Source organism: Rhyacophila brunnea, unplaced genomic scaffold (genome assembly GCF_057557595.1).
Source record: "Rhyacophila brunnea isolate RB1 unplaced genomic scaffold, BYU_Rbru_1.0 scaffold_18, whole genome shotgun sequence".
Taxonomy (NCBI): Eukaryota; Metazoa; Arthropoda; class Insecta; order Trichoptera; family Rhyacophilidae; genus Rhyacophila; species Rhyacophila brunnea.
Window position 1 is genome coordinate 23060653 of NW_028232837.1, and position 23446 is coordinate 23084098.

The window sequence follows — 23446 nt, forward strand, 5'->3', positions numbered from 1 at the left end:
ACAGTTGCCAAAATTGGCAGAACGGTTAGCTGCGCTAATAAATAACCTACGAAATAAAATAAGTGTTCCGTTAAAATTTCCGGGTTTGCGAAGTGTTCCATTGCAGAAAAAGTTTGGGAAACCCTGATGTCTACTCGTTGTAAGTATTCACATTTATAGCCCACATAAAACGAACAACGTAGAGGGCGAGGGGTTTAATAAATCTGTACCACAAAACCAATTTATATAATATTATTGTCTCGTGTCAAAGTCAAAAACGGGATCATATTTTAAACGTAGCTAAATTGTCATATCTTTCAGGAATAATTCGTTATTTTTCTTTTGAATTTGTACTTAACAAAAAGCTCATATTATTGATATATCGCATTAGTTAACTCATTGCCGACTCAAGTAGAAAGCCGATACATTCACAACGACTGGTCCTACCTTTTCCGCCCTACCCGTTGTTGACTATGGATGACCTCTCATTGCCTGCCATTGTTATATATATTGCTCATACTGACGCGTCTGTCGTGTTCACACAGGGAATGGTTTGATTTGGATAGATGAGTTACATGATAAATAATACACTAGCATTACCACACCACAGTGTTGCCATCTTTTCAAAGTGGAATTATAGTACAGAGCCTCCAAAATTATAGTATTTGGGGAAAAAATATAGTACGCGTTGTCATCTGTTGAAATTGTATAGGTTTTTTGTATCTCAGAAAAATAGCCGAGAATTTGAGAAACTCCGAGACCCCCTTTTATTTAGGCATCTCTTCCGACCAAAAATGCTTACCGACGAATTCAAGAAATTTCATTTTAAACCAAAGTCAAGAGATTTTTTTACGTTTTTCGAGCAATTTTTTTTCAAAGTTCTCCAAATTTTCTTATATTGCAAAATAATAGTACTTTGCACCAATTTGTCGAATGGAAATAATGAAATTTTAGTACTTTTTACATATTTCTCCAGATATATAAAATTATAGTATTTTGGGCGTACTATACCTGTTTTATATCGTACATAGTACGCGGACCAAAATTATAGTACAAATAGTATAATTATAGTACGGTTGGCAACACTGCCACACCATCTACATCTACAATAATGTAATGCATAGATTAATGCTACATATTTTTTGGAAATCGATATTACCACCGGTTTTTGTGTAAAGGACTAGTCTGACTTTGACAGCTGATGAATAACAGGAATGTATATTATTTATAATTAATAACACTGATAGTTAATATATTTGATTTGAGAGTTTTTTATAATTCAATTTTAAACGAGAAAAGGCGAATCAATATGTCAAGCAATCTGGGATCGGATTTTGACAGCTGGACAGTGGACCACTCGTTGCTTGTGCAAAAAGATATGCTCAAGCTTTAATAATCTAAAGATGGCGCTGGTTAACTCCATTAAATGCATAATTCGTTGCCATTGTTTTCCCATTATTGACGATTTTACACCTCTTGTGTGTGTAAAACCTCTTGAATGTAGTATTATTATTGATTATTATCTTATGATCTATTATTAGGGTTTCGACGATTTATACGATTATTGAGTGTATCATTAGCGAAAGGGATGTTTTACAAACACTTCAACAATTCATAATTTGTTTGTTATATTTTTATTCTGATCCTTGGCTTAATAGGTAGGTGATAAAGTTTTTACCTACTTTATTGTATTAATTTATTATTTAAGCTAGAATTAGTTGTCAGTGTGTATTTACCTTTGGTGGGTGCGCCAGCAGCGAAGGGTGGAGGTAGGCTGTCAAGACCCGCCATTATTAGTGGACATTAAACTATGTTAGAATACAATTTACAGAAGGTATTGATTAGTTTTTAAAAATCATTAAATTAAACACTGCCCAAACCAATATTATAATGGTTTTGGTATACATATTTTGAGCGATACGTTAAAATTGTGCACACTTTTTCATTCATACTTATTTGTTTTCGATGGATTAGGAATACAGATTATTATACATATTATTGGTTCATTTTTTTAAATTCATTAAGCCCTGCCTAAACCAAACTATAATTGATAAAAAAAATATTAATCTATCTATGAAATATTCATGGTTATATATTATTATGATTTAATTTTATAGTTTTAGATATTCTATAGAGAGTATTTTTTGACTATTATCTTTTATAGTTTAATTGAATTTAAAAACTAACCAACACCATAATATATAATTATGACTAACAGGGTTTAATGTGCACTATTTATGGTGGATCTTAACAGCCTACCTCCACCCTTTGCCACTGGAGTGCACATAGTGCCTGATGATGCCGAAAGGCGAAACCCGGGTTGCAAAAAACGACTCAAATGAAATTAGTACAAATCTTAAATCCGTTAGATTTTAAAATTTATAATATAAGATTTAATAAATAAGTTTATATCTATATTGGTCCACGAAATATTTCTCTTATGTTCGCCGGGTTAGAGTGTTAAGGTTATAATACCTCAGCTGAGGCAAGGTCTAAAAAGATAGTGACTAGGCGATGCGCGGATTGTGCAAATGACGCGAGCCGAACGAAATATAATTTGTCATAAAAATCCAGCGTGCGTCCATTTAATGTTATGTTTATTGTTATATTAATAATAATAATAGTATAATTATTGCCGTGTTTTCTTTTTTAAGTAAATGGGTAAATTTTTTAGTCATCTTTACACGATTTAAGAATAAATACCCCTGTCGCCATCACGAAACAAATTGACGTATTCACAGCTCCACTTTCGTTCTTCGATTGCCAGCGAGTCCAAAATTTCGTCACACCCATAGTTGAAAATTATTTGCCGTTTCACTTATGTACGCTCTTAAAGGTTTGAAGAACACTGATATATACGACGAAAAGTTATGAAACGGACGAATAAATATTTTACCTCGAAGAAAACACTAAAACATTAACTCGATTTGAAAGTTGTATAAGGTTGCGATAAATTCTTATAATTAAGTATCGATTTCCCTTAAGTATGTAAAATTGACGAGGCTTTGTAATAATCAGATAAGCAATTTAATTAACTTCAATATTGATATCGCGCCCATTAAAGTCTAACCGAATTAATTGTAAAATTAAGTTTCCAACATCTACATTAATTTATATTTCAAACACGCTTTAGTAACATCGCAAGCTCTAATAAATACTTAGGTATTTCTTAATTGATATTACGATCGAATTTACGTCATAATTCATTATTATTATACAGTATTCGATATAGTACGTCAAATTGTAACGCATAGTTACACAACGTATCCGTGCCGTATTCTTTCCGACAACCACGTTATAAACACTAGATTTTGTGATTTGATTCACGATAGTTCTTGGTGACGAATTAGCTATATGTTGGGTCACTACTGTTGGTGTCACCACTGTAGTGTTCGATGTGTGGGTTATGTTGTTGAGGATGATGATGAAGAAGTCGAAGATGTAGCAGGAGCGAGTTTTATTTGCAGTTTAACAATCGGTCAATAGTATAAATACAATGACAGTACATATTATCTACTGAGATAGTTACGAGCCAGGTACTAGATTCGAGTGACATTTTGATAAATCATCATTTGTTATTTATACAATCAAAAGTAATACATAAACATTATATTCTCAGCGGTTTAAATTCGAGTAGCTTGTGAATTTTATTTATTATTACAGTCATAAAATAATATGATACTATGGGAAATGATTATTAGACTAATTTTCCATTACGATACCCTATTTAATATCGCCAATCAATCTGCTGATCCAGCTAAAAGTTGTTTACTGGAATATGATTCGCTGGGAATATATTATTGCGGTCGAATAATTTGATAGATTAAAAAATAGATATTTGATCACTAATATACTGACAGCTACATATATAAACAACTTTCTTCAGATTATTAAGAAACACAAAATTTCGCCTGACATGGGTTTAACTCTCAGTTGTTTCAGCACAAAATTTTGTGACAGATCTGTCATGTACTGACCATTCTTAGGGTTAGCACCCCTATTTTATTACCACGTTTTTATTAGCTCGTATTCTTGTTTGTCCGGTACAATTTTTTTCTTGTTTGTCCAAATCTTGCAATCGATTTTTAACTAACTTTCCGACTAGATAGACATTTGAAACTTTTAGAATATATCAGAACACGATAACAATGCATTCTTTTAATACTTTTAGACATCTTTAAGCATAGTTGAATTCATTTTCAGTTAATTCTGTTTTGTATGGAAAGTTATTTCGGAAAAAAATCGTAAAAAGTAAAACACTATTATTGCTTGCTAAGGGGTCCTAGCAACTAAATTATTAATATACACGTGCGTTACTATGGAAATCAACTTGAAATGTCAAAATGACATTTCAGTATTCTATATTTATTCAGTATTTCTATCAAATACAAATAAAAGTATTTATTAATACATAGACTTGTCAAGTTTATATGATTCAACAGAAAATTTAAAAACGTGGTAAGTATATAAAAAGTTCTTTTTATCTTGTAATTATTTATTTCTAGTCAACCCAACGTCATCCAATCTATTTAGTTTAACCTTTCGTGGTATCAACCCTTCATAAAGTTTTGATTTAATAGCACGTGTGCCTAATGTCAAATGGCATTCGCTTACTGTACATTGCCTAATTACAAGTCGAGTTTTATTTATATTATGTTTTTTTATTACACCCATCGGTTATCGAATCGGTGACAGATGCTAACTAAACTTTTGTCTGATTTTTAACCAGCATTTTATATGTTTCATTATTTCACCCATTGATTTCATGTGAAAATCAATACCTATATTACTTTTATGGCATTTTATTGTATAAATTCCACCCAATGACATTAATATGGAAGAAGCATCTGGAAAAATAAATGACACTCACTTTTTTGTCGGGTCTGCCGAATGGCATAATCTGTTCTAACGCCATTACAATAAAGGTGATATTGCTATAAATTCCCGATGCGTGATATCGCATAATGGAAATTACGAAATTTTGTCACCTGACGTCTACCTATACATGTGCGAATGTCGCTATGCGCGAATTTACTTGCTAGCTACTGTACTGAGTGCGTTGTCCATTAATAATGTCATTGATTCCACCCCATCGAAATCAATACGTCTATTTCGATATTTTATTGTATTAATCGCGACCTTAATGTAGTTACCTAAACTTATCACTTGTAATATCTGATCTACACGTATTTTACCGCGTCACTTATACTTATAAGTGTATTATTCTATATAAACTATGCAATCCTATTATTAAGGACATTCATTTCAAACACCTTCTGAACTCTTGACTCAGTATTCCTGTATTTGATACTTTGTATTTGTGTTCTTTCGAGATGAATAAAATTACAAGTTAATCTTCAAAAGCCTTTGATTGATCTATCTACCACTCATGTTGCTGAGATAACCACATAACATATCTTTGACGACGTTGATATTATACTCATGAGGTTTGAAATCTCTGTGATGATCCAGGTGGCAGTAGATGTATCAAGGCCCAACAGGTATAACCGGCTGGCTATTTGACACTTATGGATCATCGAGCACTGACGAAACGTCTCCCATTTAATGAATCAGGGAAAAACCAAAAATCAGGAAGACCACGACCTTGTTGGCTTAATCGCATATAGAGAGACTTGCTAGAGAGCGCTATAAGTGGATAACTTGAGAAGGAAAATGAAGTCTACTTAAAGCGGCCAAGCTCAACCGGGATTGTGACGTCAAAAATGAAGAATATACATACTGTATTATCGCCATCCGTTGAATGTCACTGACAGTAAAGTCCCTAAACATAGTGACGCCTTTAATGTGAAGTGTAATTTTACTACAGACATATTAGGTATATGAATTGAATAATATACACGGAATTAAATACAATTTGCTGCAAACTTACTTATTAACAAATTTTTGTTACCCAATATGTATTATAAAACATTAAAAAGAAAAAGTATAACAACGACACAGTTAGAACGGGTCTAAGACGTTTCGGTGCCGGGACAACTGGGCGCGCGAATCAATCGAATGAAATTTGAAAATAATTAGACGTTCGTGAATTATAGGTACTTTAAAAATATAATTATATTATTTAATACTTGGTGAGAATTTAAATATTCACACGTAAATAATGATTTAATTGTACATATTATTATGTTTAAGTTTCAACGAGATGAGAGTTTTTTTATTTTTATATAGAGCATGATAATTTTCAATCCGCAATAAAAAAAACATTATGTTAAGAGCAATAGTAGATAGAAGCTGATTAAAATTCCTCGTTTACTTTCTATATAAAATTGTAACGAACGTCTATTTATTTTATTCGACAGTTTGGCGCCCAATTGTCTCAGTTTCTCATAGTGCTCAGTTGTCCCATTCCCGTTACAACTTCGAATTGGTACATTACTTGCAGAGTACTTACGCATGACATAATTATGTACTATCTTATAAGTATTATTGTATGAAACTATCACTAGAACCAACGGCTCATCACTGATACATCACTGATACGTTACGGCGATGTGTACATGTAGCTTAATGCTGTACGTATATTAATGTGGTTTTGTGACGCCTAGGGTAATCGTGCAAAGCACTATGTTTGCGGGTTTGAATCCCCGCAGAGAAACCATTTTACATTTGTGGCTAACCACTTTTCAAATCATGATGAATTTAATTACGCACATAATACCAGACTCTCTGAGTTTATGTATTAGTTTTCATATTGTGATATTAATTGATAAACACATTTTGAGAGGTAAAGTACTCAACACTCAAGTCACTTAACTAAAAGGCTTATATTGTTTAATATATTTTACCACGTTTTTCTTAGCTCGTATTCTTGTTTGTCTTGTAGTTGTTTATCCAGTACAAATCTTGCAATCGATTTTTAACTAACTTCCCGATTAGCTAGACATTTTAAACTTTTAGAATATATCATAATACGATGCCAATGCATCCTTTTAATACTTTTAGCCATCTTTAAGTAGAATTGAATACATTTTCAGTTAATTCTGTTTTGTATGAAAAGTTATTTCGGAAGAAATCCGTAATCCAATCCACTATTATTGGTTGCTAAGGGGGTGGTCGTAGCAACTAAATTATTAATATATACGTGCGTTACTATGGAAATCAAAATGACATTTCAGTATTCTATATTTGTTTGTTTGTTGCAAAATAGCGAAAAAATGATTTGTCGACAATTCCTTTATTTGTCCAAAATTATTAATACATAGAACTGTCAAGTTTATATGATTCAACAGAAAATTTAAAAGCGTGGTATATAAAAAGTTCTTTTTATCGTGTAATTATTTTAATTCCTTTCTACGAGTAATAGCAAACAATTCCCTCCATTGCAACTGATTGCACATCCGTTTTCAAATCAGGAACGCCCCCAAATTTATAATTTTAGTTTACGCTAACGTAGTGTACGGATCTATCAATGTACGTAATGTGAAGATTTTTATAATAAAAATATGTCTAAAACGATCAGGAGTGATGTTAGAATTATTATTAGTACACTTTTGGTTTATTGCGAAGAAGAAAAAGAGTCTCAGCTAATAGGAAAGCTAAAACATTATTTAAACACGCCTCTAGCACGCATTCCGCCATGACAGATACGTCATTGAGAAGTATTCTGTTGCGATTATATTGACTTCCTGTTATCGCCAATTTCTTTTTGTTGGACAGTATGTGTACATACGTAGGTAAAAATAGATGAAGGGCCACGTGCCTTTATGACCTAAGCATGACAATCTGCATGTTATATGTATATTTACTATTTATTAATATATATTATAATATTTTATGATACTACGTTTTTTTTCAATCTGGGAAACAATATTTCATGACCACATAAAATAAATTATATTATTCATATGTAGGTACTATAAAATTTGACAGTTCGACATTTTAAAATTGAATAGGTATAAGGATAAGTATATTAAATTTAGTAAGTAGATCATATTCCGAAGTTACAATACATTTAAATATATATTCGGTAAACTGTACATTGAAGTTTGCAATTGACTCGTAATTTTAGTGAAATTTCACTTTTACCATGGTTTTACGAAAATATTTATGAGATTATGACAAAATACATGATATATTATGTATATTTTAATCAAGTAAGTAGTAACATAATTCGAGCTCTTAGTGTCAAACAACACTATCTACAAAAGTGCAACTTTACAGGAGAGCCAAAAATCGTTATTTTAGGTTCTTGTAACTCAACAACGGAAATGTTTATTTAAAACCTAATGTTAATATTTTATAATTTATTGTGTATTGTACATTTATCTTGCTTATGATGATGTTAAAATTTATAGGGATAGTTTAAAAAAAATATGAAAACAAGGGTAACTTATGTAGTTAGCGTTAAACTTTACTGACTATTTAATAACAAATTAGAAAAGATTGACATAACGTTGTTTGACTATCATGTAGCCTGAAATGTAAAATAACGTTATCTCAAAAAAAAAAAAAAAAAACACTTTTTTGTAGATAACGTTGTCTGACTTTAAGCACTCGAATTATTCATGTCCATAGATAGATATACATTATATTATAATATATAGTCATAAAACAGATGTAGAATTTGATATAATTTATATTGTTATTTTGTACAATGGAATTCTACCAAATAAAATCTTACCTATTCAGTTCATATATTTTTGAAAACTAAATAAATACTTTTTAAAAATCCCCTCTGGCACCACAATCAAATTTCTTCGGTGTTGACATTATAATTACTATATCAATACTAGGTAGGTGGGTACTTATGATAATAAAATTGATCTGTCTGTCTGACCGATCCCATGCCTTCCGTTTTAACTGGTAAACTACTGGATCCAATATTGATGAAACTTGCACAACTTACAGACTTATTGCTACATAGTATATTTTCACATTCTTCTGGTGCTCTTAACGTGGGACTCCCATAAATTTATCGATACATATATAATTTTAAAATACCGAAGAGAAATATAAATCACTAAAATGTTTCTGAAAAAATACGACACCCAACCGGATTCGTGCCCGTGCCCCTGGGATTCGCACCCATTTGCTCTAACCACTAAGACTAAGGCTATGCGTGCCGTATCTAATTGTGGCGAAATTAACAAAAAAATATTACCAAGTTCAAGTTAATTACAACAAAAAAATCTTGCAGTGATCCGTGACGTCGGTTAGTAATTAAAGTAATACTTACATTGATTTAAAATACAAAAGCCGATCACCAATAGTAGCTTAATTTGGAAAGCGCTTCAGAGAGTAAGTATTAAGAGTTATTAATTAAGATTATGACGCTTTTAGCAAAGTGGTCTATGTGCACGGGTGCAAAACCCGAGAGATGCAGGTTCGATTCCTTTATTTTCTTAGAAATATTTTCAAAATTATGTGTCTTGAATACTGTATTGTTGTTTCAAAAATTTGGCGCCTTGTTCTTCGGATGTACAGTATTGCGTTTCATTTTATCCATCCGGTCTGTGCCTAGTTTAAATTTGAAATTCAATTGAAAGGGTACGAAAGTTACTGACATGTTCCCGCCTCGAGCATCTGTACCGCTGTTTGTTCAGACAAAAGCGAGAGAATTTATTTGCCCTGAATCAATACCACCTCTTATAAGCTATCTTAAATCTTCTGCAAGTTGGGTTTGGTTGGTACGCCTGACGGAAACTTTCCCGAGATTACCACCGTGACGTAACGAAACAGATTTACTTCGCGTTGTTAAGGAGTGACGTCTAGGTATACATGCTCAGTGTCGCCATTGTAAATAAACTCTAAATCATTAAACAGATTAAATTAATGAGTTCGGTATAAACTGTGAAATGTAAATTATTTGACGGGCAGAAAACAGTAGGTACCTATATACCTACCTGCTAACTAAGAATTGTTCAATTTATTTAATCCTTGGATTATTATACCTGATTATAAATACAGGTGGAATTATTAAAACGATTAAATTAGCAAGATATAAACTACGAAAGGTATAATGTGATTAGCAACTTACTCACTGGGGATTGTTATCCTAAAAGTATTTTTAATCTAGGCATACTGGGATTGTTGAAATATCCCATTTTTCACCAGTAAGTATTACGATGGCCGTGCGGCTAACGCGTTGGCTTATAATGTCGCTGGTCTTATCCTGGGCCTGGCAAGTATTATACTGATACCGCAATAAATGCCTAACTCCCCTATCAATATTCCTATAATCGACAGAATTATTTATTTATTTAGAAAACAGTATTATGGCATTACAGCGATTGGCCAATGCCCCATAATCTAATATTTATGAAAATCAATATTTGTTTGTTTGCTTGTTTGTTCGTTTTTTATGCGCTGCCATACCGTTCATCCGATTGCAATAAAACTTTGTCAACTTATTGCTTGCACTTTCGCAAATAGTATAGGCTATATCTAATATATAAAAATGAATGTCTGCCAGTCTGTCTGTCTGTCTGCCTGCCTGCCTGTCTGTCCCGTATGCGTTCCTATACCATTCATCCGATTGCGATGAAATTTTGGTAAGTGGTTGTATGCACACCTGCAAAGGTTTCTGAATTAGAAAAATTATCTTCTTCTTCTTCTTCATCATTATATCTTCTTTTATTAGTATGCTTCTTATACCATTCATCCGATTGCCACAAAATTTTCGTCAGTTGTTTTACGCACACCCGCAAAGGTTTCTGAATTAGAAAAACCATCTTCTTCTTCTTCTTCTTCATTATATCTTCTTTTATTCGTATGGTTCCTATACCATTCATCCGATTGCCATGAAACCTCCGTCAGTTGTTGTGGTAACACCCACAAAGGTTTCTGAATTAGTACAACCATCTTCTTCTTATTATTATTCATTATATCTTCTTTTATTCGTATGGTTTCTATACCATTCATCCGATTGCGATGAAATCTTCGTCAGTTATTGTGGTAACACCCGCAAAGGTTTCTGAATTAGTACAACCATCTTCTTCGTCTTCTTCTATTCTATATTCTTCTATTCGTATGCGTTCCTATTCCATTCATCCGATTGCAATAAAACTTTCGTCAGTAATTGTGCCAACACCCGCGAAGGCTTTTGAATTGGTACAACCATCTTCTTCTTCTATTCGTATGCGTTCCTATACCATTCATCCGATTGCAATGAAATTTTGATCAAGTGTTGTGCTCACGCCCGCAAAGGTTTCTGAATTGATACAACTATTTTCTTCTTCTTTTTCTTCTATTCTATCTTCTTCTATTCGTATGCGTTCTTATACAATTCATCCGATTGCGATGAATTTTTGACCAGTTGTTGTGCGCACGCCCGCGAAGGTTTCTAAATTAGTAGTATATAAAATACAAAGTTTGTTGTTTGTTTGTTCCATCCAATTTTGATTTTTTTACTACATATTAATAACATTAATAACGTTTGCATATTTTGGATTCGATTTTAATTTAGTATTCTTTTGTTCGACCTTTACTCCTATTAGAATTATTTTCATATTGACATATTGTATTACACAGATATTTTAATATTAAAAAAATAATTACCTACCTCTTATTATTTTTTAAATATCTAAGATAAATATAACCACGAAGCGACCGTGTGCGAAGCCGGGTACTTCAGCTAGTACATAATACATACAAATTACAAAATGACTTAATTACAAATAACAACCAATATAACAAAAAAATATGTGCTTATGTAGATATTAAAGTAAAATTATAAATACAATTATAAATTTAACCTATTTAACACGTCCACAAACATGATATAGTTAATAAAAAATAAATCAACCTTTATGGTGCCATCTAATAAGTTAATCGCACGATACACAGCATCATGAAACATCACATCTGTCCTGCGACGAGGTATCATGAAGACGGTAGTGTTACGAGTGATATTGGTGGGAACATGAAAATTAATATTTGCCAATATATATGGATTGTAAATGAACCCACGAAGAAGTAAAATGTAATGCTTTAAAAGAACAATCACTCTTCGTGTGGACAAGGATTCCATTGATAGCATACCCAGAAGAAAACTATTTGGAAAATTCATTTTATTATCATTATCATAAGGAAAGAATCCGTATGTTATTAAGTAGAGAAATCTTTATTATGAAGAAAAAAAATTATATCTAACTCATGTGTAATAATAATTGTAACTTTTAAATGAGACAATCGAGGAATGCTAGACCGGGATCCATAACAAAACAAATAATTCCACGATTCATGGCATAGTAAAGAAAGTATCATTGCTTCACTCTGCATGGCTGGAGGGATAGAGGGTAGGTAGTCGAGAAGTACCCATTAAAACCGTCTAACCTAATTCGCATCTTTTTTTCATGCCAAAGTACGCATACCAAGTTTGAATGAAAACATGTAATCCAAACGCTTTGTTACTTCAATCAATGTGTGAATATCGAAATATACTTAATATTTAATTTTCCCAAATCCGTAGTTTAAACTAAAGTGAAAACAAACCCTCCCACATAAACCCTTCCATAACAGTACATATTGTTTTTCAATGTGTGTTAGGAGTCAGAGTATTGTCCAAGTATCGGTGTGAATAGGTTGATCATTTTATTGTTGTTTTGAATTTTTTAATATTTTAAAATTATATATCTTGCCACCATATGAAGAAAAAGCTCTAGACAATTACAGTTTAAACAGTGATTTCAGCCAAGGAAACCTTACGGAAATTCAGAGACTTGACTGCCTTCTGTTTTTACCATATTAATCCATCCTTGTGACCGTAAAAATGTGTTAATTATAATAAATGAATTCGCTATAAGCGTGAGCTATGTAGTCACTGTATAGTGTATTTTATTTTACAACGTTTTTATTAGCTCGTATTCTTATTTGTCCGGTGGTTGTTTGTCCAGTACAAATCTTCCAATCGATTTTTAACAAACTTCCCGACTAGCTAGATATTTGAAACTTTTAGAATATATCAGAACACGATGCCAATGCATTCTTTTAATACTTTTAGCCATTCATTTTCAGTTAATTCTGTTTTGTATGAAAAGTTAATTCGGAAGAAATCCGTAAAAAGTAAAACACTATTATTGGTTGCTAGGGGTCTGGGGTCCTAGCAACTAAATTATTAATATATACGTGCGTTACTATGGAAATCAATATGAAATGTCAAAATGACATTTCAGTATTCTATATTCATTCATTATTTCTATCAAGTACAAATTTTTTTGATCGTTTAAGCTAGTCAAGTCAAGTTCATAATATGATTCAACAGAAAATTTTAAAACGTTGTATATAAAAATTTCTTTTTATCTTGTAATTATTTATCTATCAGTGTTCTACAATAATAATAATATGTACCTTCGTCAAGTTACTTTCCTCTGCTTGTTAGTAGTCTCGTTGAGAAGTTGCAGACTTATCGATCGTCAGTTCTCATAGATACAATATGTTTGTTTAAAAAGAAAACACAAACCTTATCCTGAGATGCCAATATTTTCAATTCCGGGATTCCAGGATCAATAAAATAAGCATAAATCCCGTAATTACAAACCCTGCTACTCAATGATGCTAGAAAATTTTAAAAGATTTAATTCGTCTTTTCAGCATTTGTGTAGTTTTGTTTTCCAACTGCAATAATAAATCGCTTTTGTTTCATACTAATCTAAACGTTTTAACATTTTCAACGTCAAAACAGTACGTGACTTCTGCCTCGAATTGCACGCATTTGCTTTAATTTCATATAATAAATGTAAAATAATAAGCTGAGAAAATAATGTGGTAAAATAAAGTTGTATGAATGGCAACCCAAGTATTTGTTCGAAGAACTATATACCTTTATAAAACTTCTCGAATATTTTTCTCTTGGGATCAAAGCCTCTGAAAAACGATGTTTAAGTAAGTAAATTGTAGTATTGTACAATACATGAAGTATGAGTGTAAAAAAATAACAGGATGTTTCTCTGTTTATATAGGTTTTTAGGTAATAATGAGCAGAGATTTTATGATACTAGACATTTCGTACATCGTTATCACAATAAATTTTGATGTATGTATAAAAATTATAATTCTTAATTAGAATTGTTCAAATATTATCAGAAAACTATTTTATGCTATGACCAGGGGGGGTCGTTTTAAATAATAAAACATTGTGTGTGGTTGAATTGTTAGCCATAGAGAAATACATAATATTATACCTTAGGTTAGGTACCTTACGATATTGCGTTAAAACAGGGGAGGGCAAACTGCGGCTCGCCGGGTATTTTTTTGCGGCCCCCCATCATTAATATTGTACTTCTGATTACGAATAACTTTTTTATAATTTTTAAAAAAATATTGACAATAGATTAATATTTGAAGAATTTGTTGTTTCGTAAATGTATTATCTCAGTACGTCTTCCTTGCGTCTCGTCTCACACTATGTAACCACTATTTTCTACGTTGAACATCGTGACACATTTAAATACTTTTAACACCGCGTTGCAAGGAAAAAAAATATATGCCCATGATATGGTAAAAAGTTTGAATGGATTTCAATTAAAACTCAAGTTATTCCTTCGACAAATATCGAATAACAACGTGGACCACTTTCCAACTTTGAAGTTGCTGAATATTTCAGAATATAAATTATTAAACCTCTGAATGACGATTTTTCACAAAGATTTGGTGACTTCCGAAAAATTGAGACAAGTTTAGCAATAGTACACGATTCATTTTCAATAGATATTGATAGTGTACCGACAGAGCTACAATTTGAGATTATTGATCTGCAGTGTGACACTGATTTAAGAGAATTGCATCGTCGTGAAGAAATCTCCAAATTTTACAATGCCCTTAATTCAGACAAATTCGACCAACTTAAAGATTATGCAAGAAAAAGTTCGTTATTTTTGGATCAACCTATATCTATATTATGTGAACAAACATTTTCGATCATGAACCTCAATAAAAATTCTTTACGATCAAATATCTCCGATGCCAATTTACAAGCAGTTTTGAGAATATCAACTACAAAATTAACACCTGAATTTAAAAAAAAATGTTAAACAGTTTCATTCTTCTCATAATTTTTTTTGTAATGTTTATTTTTCGTGATAATAAACAGTGTATATCTAAAAATGGTATTTTACTTGCGGCCCGCCGCTCATTTTGAATTCTTGAATTTGGCCCTCCATCCAAAAAGTTTGCCCCCCCCTGCATTAAAACATAGCGGCTATAAAATTGCTTTAAAACGTTTTATTGCAGTGTATGTATGAATAACGTAAGCGATTTTTGTAATTGTTCAATATTTTTAATATTTGTTTGGTGTACCTAAATATTCCGTAGCAATGTGGTCTATCATTTTTACTTCGAGACTTTTACAATAATTTTGCTACCTTACCAATTATTACTTATATCCCATGCATCTATCAACGCCATGTTATGTTGCTATTATATCTCAAATCACTTTTGAATCAAAGTGTCCGTTAATTCCAAAAACTCTGCTGAGTGGAAATATTATATTTATTTATTTATTTATTTAAGAATACAAAACATTGTGGACATAACAAATCTAAATTCAAGACGTACACAACATGAGATTTACATTATATGTCAAACATTACCCTCACAAGAGAGAAGAGAATATAGAAAATGAAATATATATATAATAACAATAATAATAACAAAAAAAAATAATCAAAACATACTTAAGAACAATTTAATACAGAAAAATATAATTTTTTGAGAACGAAAAATATACAATTTTATACAGAAAAATACAGTTTCAAAAATAAAATGCAAAGTACATCATTGAAAATGTCTATGTCTTTAGGGAGCGCATTTACTAGTCTTGCACCCCTCGCTAATGGTGCCTGATAGGCTTGACACGAGGAAACGGTTCCAATCCAGAATAAATCATGACTGCGACCATGTAGGTAATTGACAGGCGCATGGAAATTCAAATTCATTACGACACCAGGATTGGAAATCATCCCTCGCGATAACAGGCAAAAGTGTTTCAACAGCAGAAGAGACCAACGAGATTCAAGAGAGTGAAAAGTAAGCATGCCTTGTAGAAAGGCAGTCGGACAATAATCATCTGACGAATTATCGAAAGGAAAATAGTTAAATGTTTTAAAATAAATACATCGAAGAAATTTCTTCTGGACGCGTTCTAAAATAAGCTTATAGTTTTATTCGCCGCGTCGAGTCATTAATGCCTACAGTATGTCACTCTAAAATTTAGCTAAGGCAACACCAATTGTCTCAGTTTACATCTTATTGAAAATTACGAGTATTGTAATACGCTGCATGGTCCGTTTTTTTTTATAAATAAATACCTTTCCACTTTCCTTTTGATTATTGGATTCGCCACCCCCCAGTCGTAACAGAATATATAGCGGGAGAGACCATAATACCCCGGGAGACTACGAGTCCGAAATAAAAAGGATTTCAAGTTATACGCATATTTTTTATAAAAATAGATGTTTTTTTAAATAAAATATATGAAAATATTAACACTATGAATTCGTCAAAAATCTCTCAGGTAGGTACAGCATAGAAAATTTAGGTAATAAACTAAATTTTAATAATTTTAAATATGACCATAAAATATATATCTTTTGACAAATTCACATTTTATAAGTTTATCTCTAACTTAAAATAAAAAATATTTTTGTTTGTAATGTTTTCAGATACCTACATAGTTATTAATTAATACAATTTAAATTGTTAATTATCAAAAAATGTCGCAAATTGCAAGCTTCGTATTTTTCCGCTAGATACCTTTGGTAGGTAAAGACATCGCCTTAGAGAAGCTGGTTCTAATATTGATATAACAATGATAAATACGAGAATGTAAACAGAATTTCCGATGTATTTTATAAACATAATATTAATAAAAAAATGTATATACCCATATTAAAAATAACAATAAATACATTAAGGAGAATTTAAATACAAAATAATAATATTTAAATATCAAAAAACAATAAATAACAGAGCCTTACGATATTCAATTTGTTTTCGATCTGTCAAAATTAAAATAGACGACAACCAGCGACAAATTAGCGCCTCTACCGGGGAAACGTATGAAACTCAAAAGCCTCCGCGACGTTTAGCTGCGGTAGTAAAAATTCAACCAGAAATAAAATGTCTCATACAAAATCGAAGCAAGCTGCTCGATTGCTTAGATACCGCTTGATTCAAAAGTTTCCCTCCAGATGCTAGGCACTCCAAACACCCCCTTAGCGCGTCCCTGATTCGATGAAGTAGAAAAGGATTTCCAGACTGTCCGTATGTCCGACTGGTGATCTAGTACAGAGGATAGGAGATAGTCGAGAACGATCTTGGATCCGAAAGGGTCCATCCTCGATTATAGTTGGTACCAGTAGTGGTTATAGAACATATCATTGTATTCATTACGCTTCCTTGATCAATATTTCACCATACAAAACTATCACTCAGTATTTTAACACAAAGAAGCAGTTCCATTATTTGCGATACATTTTCTATTTGACTTAGTAGTTATTCTTTCAAATAAAATAACTTCCATTTCAATAAATAATACACGGCCCTATGAATGCTAGAAAAGAAGAAACCATTTTTCTACGACTGCGATTGCCGAAAGTGGAGAGTTTTTGATAAAATAAATAATATAAAGGCGGGGAAACCGATCAATGATGTGCCTTAATGGTTCACACGCCGGCACACAGTAATACGTAGATAAAAAAACGTCGACTCATCCCGAACCAGTTGATAACTACAGTCATTAAAATGATAAAAAAATATTGCCGAATATACTACTATTATTACTAAAATGAATACACATTTGTCCGGTCACGCATATAAAATTTATCTCGACTGCAACATACCCATAAATCAAAACTCCCAGCATTGTTGTAACTCTCTTCAGACAGCCATGAAAGTGACTACAACGAAACATGGTATATCTTGATCTTCAGCCAAAGGGAATGGCCAAAATTTGTAGATGTTTTTTTTTTCAAATAAAATGGTACATTTTGTTTTGTGAATCACATCGATAAATTCGACGTAGTGCAGTTGAGATGCTTGGATGTGCGATGGAGCTTTCAATTGATATCAGTCACGGAATGCCGCTAAATACCATTCACACGTGAAATGGTATAATATACCTACGCTAGAACTACGGGATGATGACATGGCCGAGAAGACGCAAGAAGAATGGTGATTGACAACGATTCTTGGCGTCACGTGGTGTTCATTCTTTCTTTCGACCATGTCCGATCCTAATAGGATCATATTGGCCTCCACAGAGTAGAGGTTTGTATTAACAGATTTTGTTTTTTACGAGAAATGGATGACAGCCACTTGCTCAACCTATTAGGTCCATACCCTGACTCACACACAAATTAAAAAACAATGTGTACTTGCCAGACCCAGGATTCGAACCTGGGACCCACAGCGTGATAGTCCAACGCTCAAGCCGCGCGGCCACCGTGGGTGTCATGGTGTTCATACGCTATATGAAAGTATCGACTATGGATAATGAAAGAAGAATGTTCAATGTGTAACGCATGGTAGCTTCGATGGCAGGCTCTATGAGCTTTGTCTTGTTACCCATTCAACATGTTCACGTGGTGGAGAAATACAGGATACTAACCACATCATCTGGGAATGACCCAGTAGCATTGATATACTACTGGATGAATCATATGCTTCTTAAAATGACGCCCGATTTTCAGCGACTCGGTCAGTATTAAAACTTACTGTTTTAATATCAGCGGACTTAACTCGATATAAGCTCACTTAATATTTGTCTCGAAAACGACCTGGCAATAATTATGAGTAAGCCCGATCTAGCTTGCATCTTACTCTAAATAATAGTCAGCGCATGACGACTTGCTCTGTCCGCTCAGCATGAATTTTTGGTAGCTTGCAAGCTTTGGGTTGCTACACCCTTAGGGTCACTATTCCAAGAACGCAAATTTAGTTTTACAGCCAGGGCAATACGGGTGATAATCGGGAATCCATGTTAACGGTCTTAACGCATTATACCTACAATGAAATATTATAAGACGATATTCGTAATATCTTTTGTGGTACATTTTTAAAATGACACTTGTATGGGAAATCCTCACCTAGTAGTATATCAATGCCCAGTAACCACAAAGGCCAATGTTCTTGCATGTAATGTAAACGAGGCGCTGTTGAATAATTGTATTATTCATTTTTATTTGACTGCCTAGAAATCTTTCAGCGTACCGTTTGATGCCCAGCTCTAACGCTAGGAAGCAACACTAAGAAAAACTATAATGTAGCAATACAATAAATGGAATTCGTCGAAGCAGAAATGAGATGTTGTTTTGTCGGATGGAGGGAGTGGGAAAGGGCTCGATCTATCCGTACGCGGCCGGCGTATCAAAAGTTTGCACCGGCTTGCCCACCTTTGATTCACAATGTGTTTGCTGACTCACGGGAGAATTTTCGCACTCTGCTTTTAATATATCGCTTTGGCTTTGGCAGTAGTTTTGAACATTGCGCTAACAACAACGGCATATTGAATATACATAATTTGAAAACACCCCTATATATATCTACTAGAACAACATATTTGAAAAAATACGACGTCCAACGGTATTTGAGCCTATAAACACTGATTCTAACATAATATTACAATATTTATTTATAGGGTTGTAATAGCAAAATAGGTACCTACAAGTCGGTTATGGGAAATCCAGGCGGGAACCGCACTAATTGTCATAGCCGATTTTGGCAAAATTCATGAATTTAAAAATGAAAACCTAACCTAACCTAACTTAGCCTAACCTAAACTAACCCAACCTAACAAATAGTCCAGTATATCGGCTATTTTCAAAACGTTTTTACCACTGGTTTCCCCATAACCGACTTGTACCGCAAAATATCATGGTCTCGAATTTATACTCAGCATCATAAAATATAATGTTTAAACTAGAGGGTGGAGTGGACCCTTTATTGAGTTGCTCCGCTCCAGGGTCTGCTCCACTCCGGGTAAAACGTTTTAATAGGTATTATTATATTATGTTCTTAATATAAAAATGTTTTAAAAAAAAAAGTGATTTATAATAATAAGGTTTATTGTTCGTCCTTTTCATTTGTAATTATATTATCTGACTCTTCTGTCAAAAAAAAGTGAGGTTATTTATCATTCGGCTGTGTTGCCGTATTTCAAATAATTTCAGTGTCATATAATAATATATTCATTGGATCTTAGGACGAAAATTTACTAATAAAATAAAACATTCAGAACAATGGAGAACTACAGGTTTTCGATGCTCCTGGTAAAACCATATTATTACTCTACTGCTCCGTGCTTGAAATTTTAGGGGCCATCTTGGAATATAGGGATCCGGATTACCGTCAAGGAGCACCATGCTTTGTTGTGAGCTTTCCACTTCTTTTCTCCTTGATATTCACGCACAAAGCGATCCTTGTGCTATCGTTAATTTTCACTTTTAAGAGAAAGAAAAGTCTTAAGAGTTTTTAAGTCATATAATACTAGATACTATATTTTGTATTTAGTATATATTTCATACTAAAATAATTATAAATTAATAAACATCCTACGTATCATGGATAAATAATATATACCTAATATATAATTAATTTCAATTCTACGTAATGTGTAATTCTTATTTAAATAATTTACAAATGTCAGAAATATTCTTAGGCAATAAAAACTCATCAATTCTGACAAACAATGATAACATAACATATTTTAAAGCTAATTACTTTAAAACAATTATTAGTTTGATTACTAGAATGAATAAGAGATAGTACCTATTTCATATCTTTCAAGTAATTTCAAAGCTTTTCTGCTAGTCATATAAACATAATATAGTCATATTTAATCCTTTCGTAAATTCAGTGAACATGTGAATTAAATTCTATCATACCTATTTCAGCTAAAGAAATGGATTTTTTACGAATGGGAGCGCTTGATATTTTTTCAAAAATATCAACTAATTTTACGCCAACGCATCAACCGTAACAGTCGGATATTCTGCCATAAATATTATTTTTTCCACGAGTTTCATATGTAACCTTAACTTATTGAATCTAATTACTTAATTTATGAACCGGAGCGCAATATTTAATTTTTTCCACGAGACGCGGCGGGGCGGTAGTGTCGAGGATTTTACGAACCAGTGCTGTGCTCCGGTCATTTAAATTTTAAGACGGTACTTCAGTAAAACGGCAAATAATTTTCAACTATAGGTGATACTATCGATGCCCCTAGTTCAATAGGGGAACAACTCATAAAACCTTGTTCCAAGATAATGGCGTTTGAATTTTTTGCAGTAATTCTCATTTTAATTTTAAAGCCTTGATTTCGTTGAAAGCGTATGAAAGTATATTTAATTTAGTGGAATTCATCAATGCACAATTAAATTATACATTTTAATAAGGAATTAACCAATAAATTTGATTATATAACGGAATTACTAATTAATCTCAGAAAGGATTATTCGATTTTATGACACATTGAAGACATTTTTGACTATTTTTTGCTGAATTATAAAGAAAAGACTTTTCTACATCGAATGGCATTCTTAACTCAAAACCTTAAATTATGAGTTGTTCCCCTATTGAACTGTGGTACCGCTATATACTGGATACGGTGAACTATAAGAAATTTCGGACTGGCTTCCGAGAGCGAAAGTCGAACTGTGAACACGTCAATTTGTTTAGTGATGGTGACGGGGGAATTAATTCTTAAATCGTGTAAATATGACTAAAAAACGTTACCAATTTACTTGAAAAATAAATCACGTCAATGAATATTTTATTATTATTATTAATAGAACAATAAACATAACATTAAATGGACGCATGTTGACTTTTTATGACAAATTATATTTTGTTCTGCACGCGTCATTTGCACAATCTTCGCGTCGCGTAGTCACGATCGTTTTAGACCGTGCCCCAGTTGAATTATAGCCTTGAAGCGCTAATAATATTTATAATTCAATAATATTTGATATTTACACTGTCTAATCTATTAGAAAGCAGATATAAATTAATTCCAATGAAAAATAATAAATACGTGCATATAATATTTATATAGAGAAAAAAAGATTTAAACATTCAGTTTCAAAATGATGATAACATAAATACGATGTCATCCCACACGACCGTTATTGTGAGAGGTAAATTATTAGAAAATTCAAAACGTCCATAGTGACTACTTCCAATTCCTTTGATGAAGTTAACAATTCGCTAAGTTATAATTAAACCAATTTTTAAGCATCGAATAATAAAGCTACTTTAGAGGCCATCCATAGACTGAAACCGTATGTGGTTTAGAACCATGTGTCATACCAAACTTATGATTTCTGTTCATAGAAATATATTTTCACAAAGTATATTATAAGCATCTAATCGTATCCGCTTATACCATACACTTACAAACTTAGTGAAAATATATTTTCATGAACAGAAATCATAAGTTTAGTATGGCAGACAGTTCTAAACTGCAAATGGTTTCAGTTATGGATGTCTTCCTAAGCTCTAAGCTCTGGATTGATTAAAATCAACATTCAAATTTGACAGACGCTGGATTCAGCAACCGACGAATTCAGAACCCGATACTACTATACTCCACCGCAAGCGGTATATTGCGTAATAATTCTTCTTCTTCTTCTTTTTCGGCCATATCCGCCCTTTAGTTGGACAATATTATTTAGCCAGTCTTCTTGCGTCGTTCCAGTTCATGCCAGCATCCCGTACCTCCACCGTATACACTCTATAGATCATATTTAGCAGTATCCTGGTATATTTAACAGTAGGTAAGTCAGGTTGAAGTTTTCTTCTGGCATCCGTAGTACATCGTCGAGCCAGGTCCAACGTCGCCTCTTCTCTCTCAGCATAATGAGAAGCTGTTTGGTGTATTCTCCTATCTACTCGTTACTCGTAAAGTCCGCATACCTAGTATCCGTCGCAAACATCTGTTTTTGCTACCATGATTCGCTACCGTCAGAATTCAAGCGTCGAATAGGCGGCATTTTGTTTTGACTGGGTATAATCATGAGTCCCAGACACTCCGCATCAAGTAGAATGTTGCTCCAGCCATTCCCATTCGGATAGCGAGCACTCTCTGCAAAATACCATCTCCCGTAATGTACACCCCCAGGTATTTGAACCTGTCGAAGCTCTCAATGTTTTGTGCCCATCGCTAATCAGAAGGAAATCTGGACCAGCAATTTTCTTCCCATTTTCAAAGCAACGCAAGAGTAGTTATCATGCTTCCTGTCGATTATCTCTTGAATGCCCTTGATTGAATTCGGCCGGTGGTTATTGACTTCCGTTGTATGAAGTCAAAGAGGATGATGAAGAGAAAATGAGAATGATTAATAATAAACATAATTTTGATCAGAAATAAAATTACTCGAACCCGACACAGTCCTGGAACCACCCTTGAGAAACTGCTATTTGTAATTAACATTCTTACTCAAAATATTAATAATTTTTCGAAATTGTTAATTAATCACTATAAGCCTACCTTCAGTTTCTCCACCCGTTG

At 32.8% G+C, this 23446-nt stretch overlaps 1 protein-coding gene across 1 annotated transcript in view; it reads left to right on the plus strand.

The window, feature by feature from the left end:
• The window catches only part of LOC147073325 (uncharacterized), a 571070-nt gene that overhangs the window by 379645 nt on the left and 167979 nt on the right, over window positions 1-23446 (plus strand). The gene's annotated exons all lie outside the window — the stretch shown is intronic.